This window comes from Equus asinus, chromosome 3 (assembly GCF_041296235.1).
Source record: "Equus asinus isolate D_3611 breed Donkey chromosome 3, EquAss-T2T_v2, whole genome shotgun sequence".
NCBI lineage: Eukaryota > Metazoa > Chordata > Mammalia > Perissodactyla > Equidae > Equus > Equus asinus.
In genome coordinates, this window is record NC_091792.1 from 7440417 (window position 1) to 7453231 (window position 12815).

General features: G+C 40.1%; 1 protein-coding gene across 6 annotated transcripts in view; it reads left to right on the forward strand.

Moving 5' to 3' along the window:
* Positions 1-12815, forward strand: part of ANK2 (ankyrin 2) — a 627576-nt gene that overhangs the window by 90458 nt on the left and 524303 nt on the right. The window contains exon 1 of one of the 6 annotated variants that reach the window (XM_070504620.1): positions 8916-9080. The exons of 1 other annotated variant lie outside the window; for it this stretch is intronic. The gene's annotated coding sequence lies outside the window, so the exon portion shown is untranslated. Of the gene's footprint in view, positions 1-8915; positions 9081-12815 lie in introns of those variants that run through there. 4 more of the 6 variants (XM_070504623.1, XM_070504608.1, XM_070504625.1 and 1 more) reach the window with 4 other exon arrangements.

Here is a 12815-nt window from a genome sequence, read left to right on the forward strand (position 1 = left end):
AGGGTCACATAGCTAAGTCATAGCCTGGAACAAGACATCCTTCGGTACTCATACCTGGTCTAGTTTTCATTGAGACAAGAAAAAATAAATGGGGAAGTTTAACAACATCAGTTCTTCTAATCTATGAAAAAAGAATATCTTTCCATTTATTTGTGTTTTCCTCAGTTTCTTTCATCAATGTGTTACAGTTTTCAGTGTAGAGATTTTTCACCTTCTAGGTTAAATTTATTCCTAAGTATTTTATTGTTTTTTATGCTATTATAAATGGGATTGTTTTCTTAATTTCTCTTTCTGGTAGTTTGTAGTTAGTGTATAGAAATGCAACTCGTTGTATTTTTTTTATACTGTAACTTTACTGAATTTGTTTGTATTTCTAACATTTTTTTGGTGGAGTCTTTCGGGTTTTCTATGTATAAGATTATATCATCTGCAAACAGAGACAGTTTTATTTCTTTTTTTCTGATTGAGATGCCTTCTATTTCTTTTTCTTGTCTGATTGCTCTGCCTTGGCCTTCCAGTGCTGTGTTGAATAGAAGTGGTGAGAGTGGGCACCTTTGTCTTGTTCCTGATCTTAGAGGAAAAGCTTTCTGCTTTTCCCTGTTGAGTATGATGTTAGCTGTGGGTTTATCATATATGGCCTTTATTGTGTTGATACACATTTCATCTGTACCTAATATGTTGAGAGTTTTATCATGAAAGGATGTTGAATTTTGTGTATTGCATTTTCTGCGTCTATTGAGATCTCAGACCAACGTTTCCTTTTTGATGCTTCCCGTATACAAGGCACTGATCTAGGCACAGAGTAGACTGTTATAAAGGAGCAGACAAAGGCTCAGTGCTCCAAGAGCTAATATTCTAGTGGCAGTGTAAGACAAGAAGGCAGGGACTGTGACAAAGTACACATGTAGCTCTTTGTACCTTTGTGTTTAAGATTGTGTGGGGCAGACAAAACGAGTGGGTGGCTCTTGGGTGGGTGTTCCCAACTTTCTCCTATAAGCTGAAGTTTGTTAGCCTGGCTTCCAGGGCCCTCTCTGGTTGAGGTGTCTTTTAAACACCCTTCATCCTCATTTCCTGCTCCTCCGTAACTCTCAGGCCAGCAGGGCAGAACTGTTTCTAGTCCTTGCAAACACTATGCTGTGCTACACCCCTGCTTCTGTTCTCTCTGTTGTCTCTCTGTGTCTCCTATCACAGTTGCTGTTAAAATACCTGACGCTCATTAAATGTGGGTTGAATTGAACTGAATGTGACTCAACGCTGTTTTTTCGTTTTTGTTTGTTTGTTTTTTTGAGGAAGATTAGCCCTCAGCTAACATCTGCTGCCAATCCTCCTCTTTTTGCTGAGGAAGACTGGCCCTGAGCTAACATCCATGCCCATCTTCCTCTACTTTATATGTGGACACCTACCACAGCATGGCATGCCAAGTGGTGCCATGTCCACACCCGAGATCTGAACCGGCGAGACCCGGGCTGCCAAAGTGGAACATGTGCACTTAACCACTGTGCCACTGAGCTGGCCCTCAATGCTGTTCTTAAGTATATTAAAATCTGGTTGAGAATACAAACACGTATGCAAACCCCTTCTTGAAAGTACATGTAGGTACCACAATTAGGGATGATATACCAGAACAATGAAAATACCTGCAGGTGCGATTCACAGTCACTGTTCTTTGAGGAATGCTGGAGAATGGCAGAGATTCTGGGTGATGGGTGATTTTTATCCATATTTTTAGAAAGGGGATAAACTTTGGATTTCGATATACAATTGGATGGTCCTCAACAAAATTTAGAATGAATTTTAAGATAGGTGGTTTGTGAGCACTCAGATTGGGGAGAAGTAATCACTAGGAGTCAGTTTGGGTTTGCAAAGAGCAAGTGAGATCCAATAACCTTGGTCCTGTTGTCCATAGGCCTCCTAGTTGGTAAGGCAATCTGAAGATCCCAGCCTTGGGCAATCCCCTGAAGGCAGCATTTGATTATTTTGTCACAGAACTTAGTCCTTTGCTCTTTGTCGGACTCTGTGCAGGAGGTCAGAAAAAGGCATGTTTATTAAATTTACAGATGACTAAGTTTTAAAGCTTTGGAAGGTAGAATTAGGATTTATGGCCAGGCTGAAATGATGGACCGATATTGAAAAGATGACATTTCACAAGGATACATATGACCATATGTATACAAATAGATTCAGCATTCATCTGCATGAAGATCTATTTTAAGAACAATTTAGTGGAAAAGTTCTAGTGATTTTAGTTGACTGCAAGCTCATTGTGATCCAGTAGTGTAGAGGGCTGCCAAGAAAAGTGGATAAAATCTAGACTGCATTAGGAACAGCTGAAGGTTCAGAATAAGGGGCACAATACCATTTCTTTGTGCTTCTCAGATCACTTATATTTGGATTCGTGAGTCCTTAGATCCGAGTTCCGCATTTCAAGAGGAAACATTGACAAAGTGGAGCATGTTTGGAAGTGGGTAGCAGGACAATGAAGAGAGTGGAAAATCACGTGAAATAAGGAATGGCTTCAGGGGCCGGCCCGATGGCGCAGCAGTTAAGTGCACACGTTCCGCTTCTGCAGCCTGGGGTTCCCCGGTTCGGATCCCACGTGCGGACATGGCACCACTTGGCCAGCCATGCTGCGGGAGGCGTCCCACATATAAAGTAGAGGAAGATGGGCACGGATGTTAGCTCAGGGCCAGTCCAGTCTTCCTCAGCAAAAAGGGGAGGATTGGCAGTGGTTAGCTCAGGGCTAATCTTCCTCAAAAAAAAAAAAAAAAAAAAGAAAAAAGAAATGGCTGCATAAACTGGGAGCTTAATTGCTCTCTTCAGTAATTTGGAAGAAGGAGCACATGAATTTTATATCACTCCAGGGAGGAGAACTAAAATAGTGGGTTGGGGAATTTGAAGAAAGCACATTGTGACTCAATATGAGGAAAAATTAAAACTAGAGCTCTTAAAATTTGAGTGAGATTCAGTATTGTCAGTATTGTAGAAATGATAATGCTACCCAGTTCAATTTTATTCAAAACCCAATAGAAAATATAAAGAAAAAAGTGAGATTCTTTTAGAGTTTGGGGGCAAATTTCAGAATTTACTTGGAAAACCAAATGGGCAATAATGGCTTTAAAAATTGAAAAGAGAAAGTTGTTTCATTATTACATAAAGCTATAATGATTAAATTAAAATAACGCTAGCATAGACAAATCAATGCAATAGTTATCTCAGAAATAGGTTCTAGTATATTGATAATTTAATAGAAGACAAAAGAGATATAACAACTGAGGGATTATTTAAGAAATTTTCTAGGACAGGGGCCAGCCTGGTGGCGTAGTGGTTAAGTTTGCACACTCTGCTTTGGCGGCCCCGGGTTCACAGGTTTGGATCCCAGGCATGGACCTAGCACTGCTTATCAAGCCATGCTGTGGTGGCATCCCAAATAAAGTAGAGGAAGATTGCTACAGATATTAACTCAGGAACAATCTTCCTCAAGCAAAAAGAGGAAGATTGGCAAACAGATGTTAGCTCAAGGCCAATCTTCCTCACACAAAAAAATAAATCAATAAAAATAAAAGCTACATTTAAAAAAAAATTTTCTAGGACAATTGGTTTGGTAATTGGAGATAGACAAAATACTCAAAAAAACCCTTTACAGATGATTTTTAAATTCTTAAATTGGTTAAAAAAAATCAAGCCATAAAAATTAGAAAAATTAGAAGTGAATATTTAGAAAACTCCTGGACTTGGGAAGAATTTTGCTATTTTATTATGATTTATATAAAACATTTCAAACGTGAAAATACATGGAGTGAATAGTACGACAAATCCCCATGTATTCCTTAAGTAGGTTTACTAATTGCTAACATCTTTCCATATTTGTTTTCTTTTTAAAGAATTTGGAAGTAAATTTCAGACATGTTGTTTTACCCTCGCATTCTTTAGTATGCATCTCTAAAATAAGAATATTTTCCTAACTAAGCACAATAATATTATTATCCCATCTACAATATTAAAAATAATTCCCTGGTGTCTTTTAATACCCAGTACACATTCAGGTTTCCTCAGTTGTTCCCCAAGAGTGTTTTGTGTTGAGCTAATTTGCTCACGCCAGGATCCAGTCAATGACCTACATGGCCCTTACCATTTGGCTGTTATGGCCCTTCATGCTCTGTGGTCCAGAAAAGTCCCGCTCTCCCTTTTTTCATTATATTTTCTTGTTGAAGAGACTGGGTCAATTCCTGGTAGAATTGAACCTTCTGGGTATATCATTGTTTTCTTCCTGTTTTATGTAACTTTTAGTTTACTCTCCACTGTAATTTCTGTAAACTGGAGATTTTGATCTCAGTGGTGATTAAAGTCAGGTAAAACACTCTTGTCAAGAATATTTCATGGCTGATGCTGTGATCATTATATTGTATCATATCAGGAGTTGCGTAATACCTCGTTCTTTTACTTTTTATGATGCTAAACTCCGTCGCTAGATTAATGGTTAATGTGAAAATTGCCACATCTCTCCATTGCAGAGTTATGATTTTTCCCCTTGAGACAAGTAAATATTCTGCATTGGTAGCTTGGTAGCAGATTATTATCCAGTCCTTGTCAACTTTATACTCAATGCTTTTAGCACCCATAGCTGATTCTTGCCTGAACCAGTTATTCCATTACAGGTGCAAAATGATGATTTTTCCAATTCTGTCAGTCCTTCTGCATTCAGTAATTAGGATTCTTCTGTCAAGAAGAGCTTCCCCTCATCAACTGGAGCTAATTGTTATTCTGAAATAGAGTTCCACGTGGTAAAGAAAGAGTTAATACTTAAACTTCTCTCTTTACCAATATTTGAATAAAGAATTGGTATAACCATCATCTTAATATGTGGCAAATGTGTTTTTTTCTTTCTATGTTGAGTATCATTAGTTTTTTTTGTTGAGGAAGATTGGCCCTGAGCTAACATCTGTGCCAATCTTCCTCTGTTTTGTGTGTGAGATGCTGCCACAGCTTGGTTTGATGAATGGTGTGTATGTCGGCACCCAGGATCTGAACCCACAAACTCAAGCCGCTGAAGTGGAGAGCCAAGATTAACGACTATGCCACTGGGCTGGCCCCTCATTAGGATTTTATATATTCAAGTGCATCAGTCAGTTATCATATTCCTCATGATGCTGTGACAGATTGTATTAGCAAGGAAAGCTACACAGATATATTTGGTCCCACATGTTCTTCTTAGAATGTGATATTGACTCTTCTCCATTTCTTCTGCCCAGCAGTCTCTTGGGACTGGTGCTTTTAGTGAAATCCAGTCACCCGGAAGCCACCACTTTGGAGTGAGCACATGGAAAGACAACACAGAGATACAGGAGGATGACTAAGGGGTCCTGATTGTTCCACACTTTAGCTGTTCAAGTCCAGGCAGCAGACGTGTGAATGAGTGAGTGAGCCCTCGGAGGATTTCAGGCTCCAGCTTTTGAGGCGCTCACGTGATGCTGAGTGGAGTGCACGCCAGCTGACCCACAGAGCCCTGACCAGACAGGATTTGAAGAAGAATAAATGTTGTTTTAGCTAAGTTTGGCCTGGCTTTTTGCACAGCTGCAGTAACCAGAACAGATGCTTTCACGAAGTTGGCCTTTGGGAGTCTCCCCAACATGATTCCTACGTCCTTGGACATGATGCCAATGCTCTTCAATGGTTTCCTTGCTTTCTGGCATCAGACGATGTCTTAAGCTCCCCTTATACATTCTCTGCCTCAGATATGAAATCAGCCTTTTCCCCAAAGAGCCCTGATTCCTTTTAGTGGGGAATGCTATTTCCGGTTCAAAACGTGGGCATTCGGAAAGGTTTCAGTGGAACAAATTACAATAGAAAAATTACGTATTTGATGACAATAAAACAGTTCTACATGTTTCCCAAAGCAGAATTGAAAGAGAAACTATGAAGCTCAGCAGAGTGGACAAGAAAAACATTAAAAATCCAATAAAAATAGAAAACAACATGAACTGGCAATTCTCAAAAGATGGAATACCAATGAATAATAGATACTGAATCATGTTCAACTTCCTAATAATAAAGAGAATATATACTATTTTTTCATTTATCAAATTAGTAGATTTTCTTTAAAAGAAATAAGCTTCAGTGTTGACAAGAATGCAGTAAAACTGTAATCTTGTCTACGTTGGTGGAAACGTCACTTGATTTTTCGCTTTCTGCTAAGTAATTGGGCAATGTGAATTCAGTTGTGATATGAAAACGTTGCAACCACTTGTGCTAGTTAGGATAGAGCCTAAGTTTGTTTTTCTTTCATACAACCAGGGAGAGTGGGCCAGGTTGGAAGGGCAGCTCTGCTTTCTGTGGTCATGTAGGGGCCCAATTTCCTTCCATTCTCTTGTTCTGCCATTTCCTAAGTGTTAAAGTTGTGTGGTTGAAGGCAGGTCACAGACAAGTCTGTGTTCCAGCTTGCATGAAGGGGAAAGAAGTTAGGACAAGCAATTTGCTTTTAAGCAAGAGAGGTAGAATTCTGCTGACGAGGCCACCCCTAGCTGCAAGGGAGGTTGGGAGTTGTAGTTTTAGGATGGAAGACTATATATTTAGCTTCAACACTATTACTTAGGAAGCAGACCACATCCTTTGACTCAATAATTCCATTTCTGATCATCTATCCTAAGGAAATAAATCAATTACAGAAAATAAGTATTAATTGCTTAAAGAACAATAACTCAGCCAGGGAAAGTAATGTTCAATATGTTTCTTGCTAGAGAGGAAAACCACTTGAGAAACATCTGTGCACTATTATTGAAGGGGTTTAGAGGCCATGGTATGGAATTAAAGGAGAAGGGAAACCAGTGAAGGGTTTTAAGTAAAAGCGTGATTCTGTCTGATTCAGAAGAACATTCTGTTTGCCGTGTAGAGGACAGAGTGGAAGCAGTTGCTGTTGTCCAGGAGACACAGCATGGTGGTACTTGGAACTAGCGTTTTAGCAGTAGCTGTCTTTGAATATTAAACTTTGATTAGCTGTATAGATTTTGGAAGCAGCATTTTGTCTATGAGACCAAATTTCCCACTTTACTTAGCCTGTATAGTAAGCGATCGTGGCAGAAGATCACTAAGTGGGGTGTTGGTAGAGTCACATTTCTGGGAAGCGTTATTTTAAAATGTTCAAAGTTAATTATGTTTATAAAGTTAAAAATGAGCAAAGCGCCAAGAAACTCCAAACAAAAAGACACTTCCCGAGTAGAAAAATGTATCATTTTCATTTTCTTGTATTTTACTTTATTAATATGCTCTTTCCCACAGAATAATCACAAAATAATGAAAACCCCTGGCTGTCTTTGTTCTTTGCATTTAAACGGGATTGTACTATGTCCTTATGCATTTAAATAGTATCTAGTAGCCTCTTTGTTATGGAAATAATTTAATCTAATAATAATCTATTAGTCTATATAATTATTAATCTAATAATCTATTTGTCATTCTATATATAATATTAAAGTCATCTCTGTTATGTATCAAGCTTGTGATATTTTCCCCTGACTAGATGACCAGGTTGCCTGTGACTGTGGAACTCAATGTGAGATTCCATGGGGCAACTAATTTCCATTTGATCTCTATTGGGAATAAGCCATGTAAAGAATAAAACTGTTTGAGTCACTTCATTTATTCTCATTACCTATTGAACACCTATTATGTTCAAATAACTGTAAATAATACCAAGGTGCATGACATTCAGTGGGTTTATAAGCTGGTCAGGAAGATCCTGTTTCTACATAAACATCTGAAATACAGTTGATAAACCAAAATCCCAGAAGTAATGCAGTTAAAATAGACAAAGAAAGCGAATTCTCCTCTCGGCTAGGGAGGTCCTTGCTGCCTAACTTGATTTTGCTATGATTTTGCTTCATAAAAGCTCAGTAATTTTGGCTGTTATTTCCTTAAAGGTTACATTTATTACTATATATCATAATGAAATTAAGATAAAACATGTTTTACTATCAGCCTTCAGATTCAGTATTAGATACAGAACATATTATGTATAAGGAGCTTTGATAAAGCTATTACTTTTTTGACATCACAGAAATAAAATTAGAAACCCTGTGCCAATAAAAAGAAATCTTACTTGAAACTATGCACACTGCTCAAATATCTCCCTGCCCCAATTCTAATATCCCCCGCTTTGTGCTAGGAACCTCCTAGGTGCTCAATAAACGGCTACTGAATGAATGAGCGCAAGCATGAATAGATGGTCCCGACTTTCTGCCTACTCACCTGTCTGTCTGTCTAGGTCTGTAAGTCTATTTCTGCTGGACTGTATGTGAATCCCCTCGCAGTGCAATTATTGTGCATGGCACCGAGTCTAGTGGTTACTCCCTGAGAACATCTGAAAACTAAAATCAGTGGTAACTAGTTTAAATAAAATCCATACAAAACCCACCAATATATTTTTTTAACCCACCAATATTTTATGACTTAAATGTCTGTCTGTCTATATATATAGATATATATATATATATACACACACACACACCTATATAAGGATAATCTACACAAGGCGGGGGCAGTGATTGGCAGATGAAATCACTCCCAGGGTATTGGCATCTTGACAGTAGTTCATTCTTCACCTTCCCAGACCAGGCGTGGAACTCCAGTTACTTCCCATATATCTGATGAATTCTGGCTGCTTACAGATCCAAGTGCTTTTCTTGCTTATTTTTTCCTTCTGCTAGAAACAGAGGGAATCAGGCAAAAAAAAAATTTCTTTTTTGTGAGAAAACAACAGTTCCTTCCTCGGTACCACCGGCTTAAATGCAAGCCCAGGGCACCCAAATGATGCAACTGTGAGTGTGAAAGAGGCTGCGGATGGGCTGTCACGTCTGGCTGATGTGATGTCAGAGCGGATCATGTGGTGCTCTGTGGGCAGCTGGGACTGGCCCGCTGAAAGCACATGGATTACAGTCTGAGGCTGTAATGGGAAAGTCGGTTCCTGGGCTGCTGTCTCATAGACCTCAGCCTGCAGGGAAGCTGGGGGCTCTCGGATCTGCCCCGCTCCCGGGCCCCTCCTGCTGCGTGACTCACAGGCACATTGCAGAGAGAAGCTGCTGCTCCCAGTAAGTGCTTAAAGAAGGTCTTATTCAGAGCATTTTGGAAGCGGGGAGGAAGCCTTGGTGTTGATGGGGATTCCTGGAAGCCCTTTGTCAAACACTCTCCCAGATCTGGGCTGGGCAGGTCTCTTTTACATGCCATCCTGGAGGTCATAGGCAGCACTGATGTGCAAATGTCCCCCAGCCCCTATTTTGGTTTGTACTCCATGTGATGTGTTTTTCTGATTTGCGTTTTCTATTTTTGTAATTTAGGGCAGATTTGTTAGATATGGTTAAAGTGGGTTGATTTCAGATTCCCAGACCCCTGAGAGGACCTGGTGTTCTCTGCATGGTAAGCAGGGACACGGGAAAGAGGGTGGTGGCCCTCGGTCGGAATCCCTGCTTGTGTTAAGATACTGGCTGTGTCTGTGCCGGAGAAATTTTTTGTGGTTGCCACCCCTTTTCTGCTTGGGGTGAATAGGTGGTGGGAGAGAAAGCAGGCTAAACCAGCCGTGAGGAGCATGGAGATTGGGGTAGTTTCTGGCAAATTGTAGTGCCGTTAATATATTGCCTTTTCTTAATGGTCTAATTTATGTTAGGTGGTGTCAGCTGGCAGAACAGGTGCCGGGAGTGAAAGCATGATGGAGTTCTCTCTCCCTGTGCCCAGCCAGCAAATTGTCTTTCCTGCTTCCGAAGCCCAATTACAGAATGGGGAGAAGTGCGGGAGGTACAGGTTTCCAAGCACGCTTTTGGTTTTTGCTGGTAACAAGCGTCGCATTCCCGCACCCAGGCAGCTGCAGAGAGCCTCGCCTCTGCGATGTTTAGGTGTGGCCTTTTTGGAGAGCAAGGGAGTAAATCCAATAACACCTTACTCTTCCTTCTAGGCGTATAGCGCTAAGTTTATTTAGAGACTGAAAATAAGCGTGTGTGGTCGGAAGGGGCCGTAAAGGGAAATTTAGGAGAACAGACTGTTTATTTGCCTTGGCACTTTTCTATGAACATTTGAGGCCAAGGTGTAGGATGTCTGCTTGAAAGACAATAAGCAAATATTAAATAATTAGGCTATGTCTTTGAGCATTGGAAAAATATTCTTTTGTTTTGTTTTGTTTTTTTAAGGCATAATTCTAGCCTTTTCTGTGAGTCTCTGCACAAACTGTAGGCTTTGGGGCCAAAGACTGATTCCAGAACCCTTTAAGCATTCAAGAAACTTTTGGGTGGGAAAGACGGTGGGATGGGAGCAAAGGAAGTATGCTTAGGTGAGGTCTATTCTCTTTTACAGCGTTTTGCAATAGATGATTTAAGTCCCAGAACCTCAGACAACAGACAAGAGCTTGCCCCACCCATTTTGTTGTGAACGTGGATTATTCAACTTGCCATTTTATTCCACTGAACTGCACGAGCTGTAAGTGCAGAGAGGGTTCTAATTCATCCTCTGAGCCCTGTGAAATAGAGTGCGAGCCAAATGAAATGGAGATTCCCTCCGTCCTGCCCCACCCCGCCTTGTCCTCCTTCCATGTTCTTGAGTGAAGCTAGATTTATGCTGCCAACAGTCCCTTTCCTGGCTTAGAATTTTGTTGGCCATTTCGGAGAAGCTGACAAAGGGCACAGGATGTGCAGCTGGTACTTGCTGGGGGAAAGCAGGTGAGCAGAGTGTGAGGAATGATTTCAGAGGTACTCTTACTTACCCAGCCCTCTCTCTCTGCCTTCTCCGATCAGCCCCTGGACCACACCCCCCTTTTTGGCCACATGCCAAGCACTGTATCTCTCTGAAGGAAAGCCGGATGAAATGATGCCCTTGCTTGGTCATAAAACCGAGGAGCCCTTCTCTCTCTGTAAGCACACACCGCCTGCTTTTTAGGGTAGAGATGTCCATTTATGAGAATTTTAGAATTTCATTTCTTTGGAAATTAATACAGTACTATGAAAAGAAATGGAAGGAAATTACTCATTTCCCCATCTCATGCACACAAGCTCTGTTTAATGTCTTTGTGCTTCCTTCTTGTCTTAACCATCACTTTCAGCAGGCTATGATTAATGCAGAGGGGCCATCGATACTCCAGATTTCCACTTTTCAGGAAAGGCAAATGCAGTGAGGGACTTGGAGCTGGAACAGACCTTAAGGACTGACAGTTCATCCCCTTATTTTACAGAGGGGAAAACTAGCCAGTTATACATGTGATGAGTGACAGAGTCAGGACCACAACCCAGATCTCCTGCCTTCCAGCTCAGTGCACCTTCTGCAATCACGAAACTTAAGGAGAGAGTATTTTCCTACAAAATTCGGTGTTTTTCAATTTCAGGTTATTTTTTATTCTGTTTAGCTGTGTTATTACTAGTAAAATCACTGCAATTTCACTTTCCTAAGAATATGTTGCAATAGACTGGAAAGTCCTTAAAAAGAAAATTAGGGGCTAGCCCAGTGGCGTAGCAGTTAAGGGCACACGTTCCACTTCGGCGGGCTGGAGTTCGTGGGTTCAGATCCTGGGTGCGGACATGGCACTGCTTGAGAAGCCATGCTGTGGCAGGCGTCCCACATATAAAGCAGAGGAAGATGGGCACGGATGTTAGCTCAGGGCCTGCCTTCCTCAGCAAAAAGAGGAGGATTGGCAGCAGATGTTAGCTCAGGACTAATCTTCCTAAAAGAAAAAAAAGAAAATTAAGTTCCATGTTCTCAGGGGAGTAGCATGTATATATTTTTGTGGCTCTTGCGATGAGATCTCAGATAGCTGATCACTAATTTTCCAGTCTTGCCTTACTGGGGATGTGGACCACTCTAATTAATATCAGGATCATTGTTGAGTTATGGAAAATCAAATACCACAAGAACATTTAGAAGTTTCTTCCCATTTAGGTAGTTTTCTGAGTCATATTAATGCTCTTTTTTTACACAGGCCCTATTCATGGTGACATATTTAAAACCATTTAAGAGATACTTAATTTAAAAGTTTCAGCTTAACTTACTCTCTTTAGATTATTGCTAGACCCAAAAGAGAGTTTCAAAAAAATACTTGTTGATTGATTTATAGAATATACAGAACATTAAAATGTCTACTTATGAATGTAACGAGATTTAAAAGATAACGCAATATAATGCTGTTCCATAATGGTATTAGAATGCCCATCTGTTAATTATTCAGTCTAATTTTGGTCAGGGTGACATTCACATATTTGTTTGAAATCAGTGTAAATATGAATAAATGTCACGTGTAATTCATCATGTTGATGCTATTTGTAAAAGCAATAAACACATAATTAGATTGGGTGTTGTTTAATTACATTTTTTGGAAGCCTTGACTACAATACAGAAGCCCTCTGATTATATCCTTAATGTGAAATAACCAGTTTCTACTGGTCCAGTGAGGGCATCTTTTCATTCTAGACGTTAAACTATAGTGATATATTGGGAGAAATTAGTTCTGGTAGCTTTGAGTAGTTTCAACAAGAATAATTGGAACACTGTTCTAAAGAGCCTGGCTCTCCAGCTCGGAAACAAATGGCTGCATGTGTGACATTTCTAAATGGTGACATCTTCAAGGAACCCTCTAGCTGATTTCTTATTTTAAGCTTCAGGTTGTGGAGGGGGAAAAAACAAAACAGAAAAGGGAAATTAGGCATTGATGTTCCTAATGTGGAGAAACAGAGACTCCAAATAAAGATAACACTTATTTTAAAAAGATGTAACTAAGAGGAAATGCAAAGAAGGTGGTTCTCTAGACGCTTGATACAGTGAAAAGCTGCTGTCCTCGGTGTAAATTTCACTCC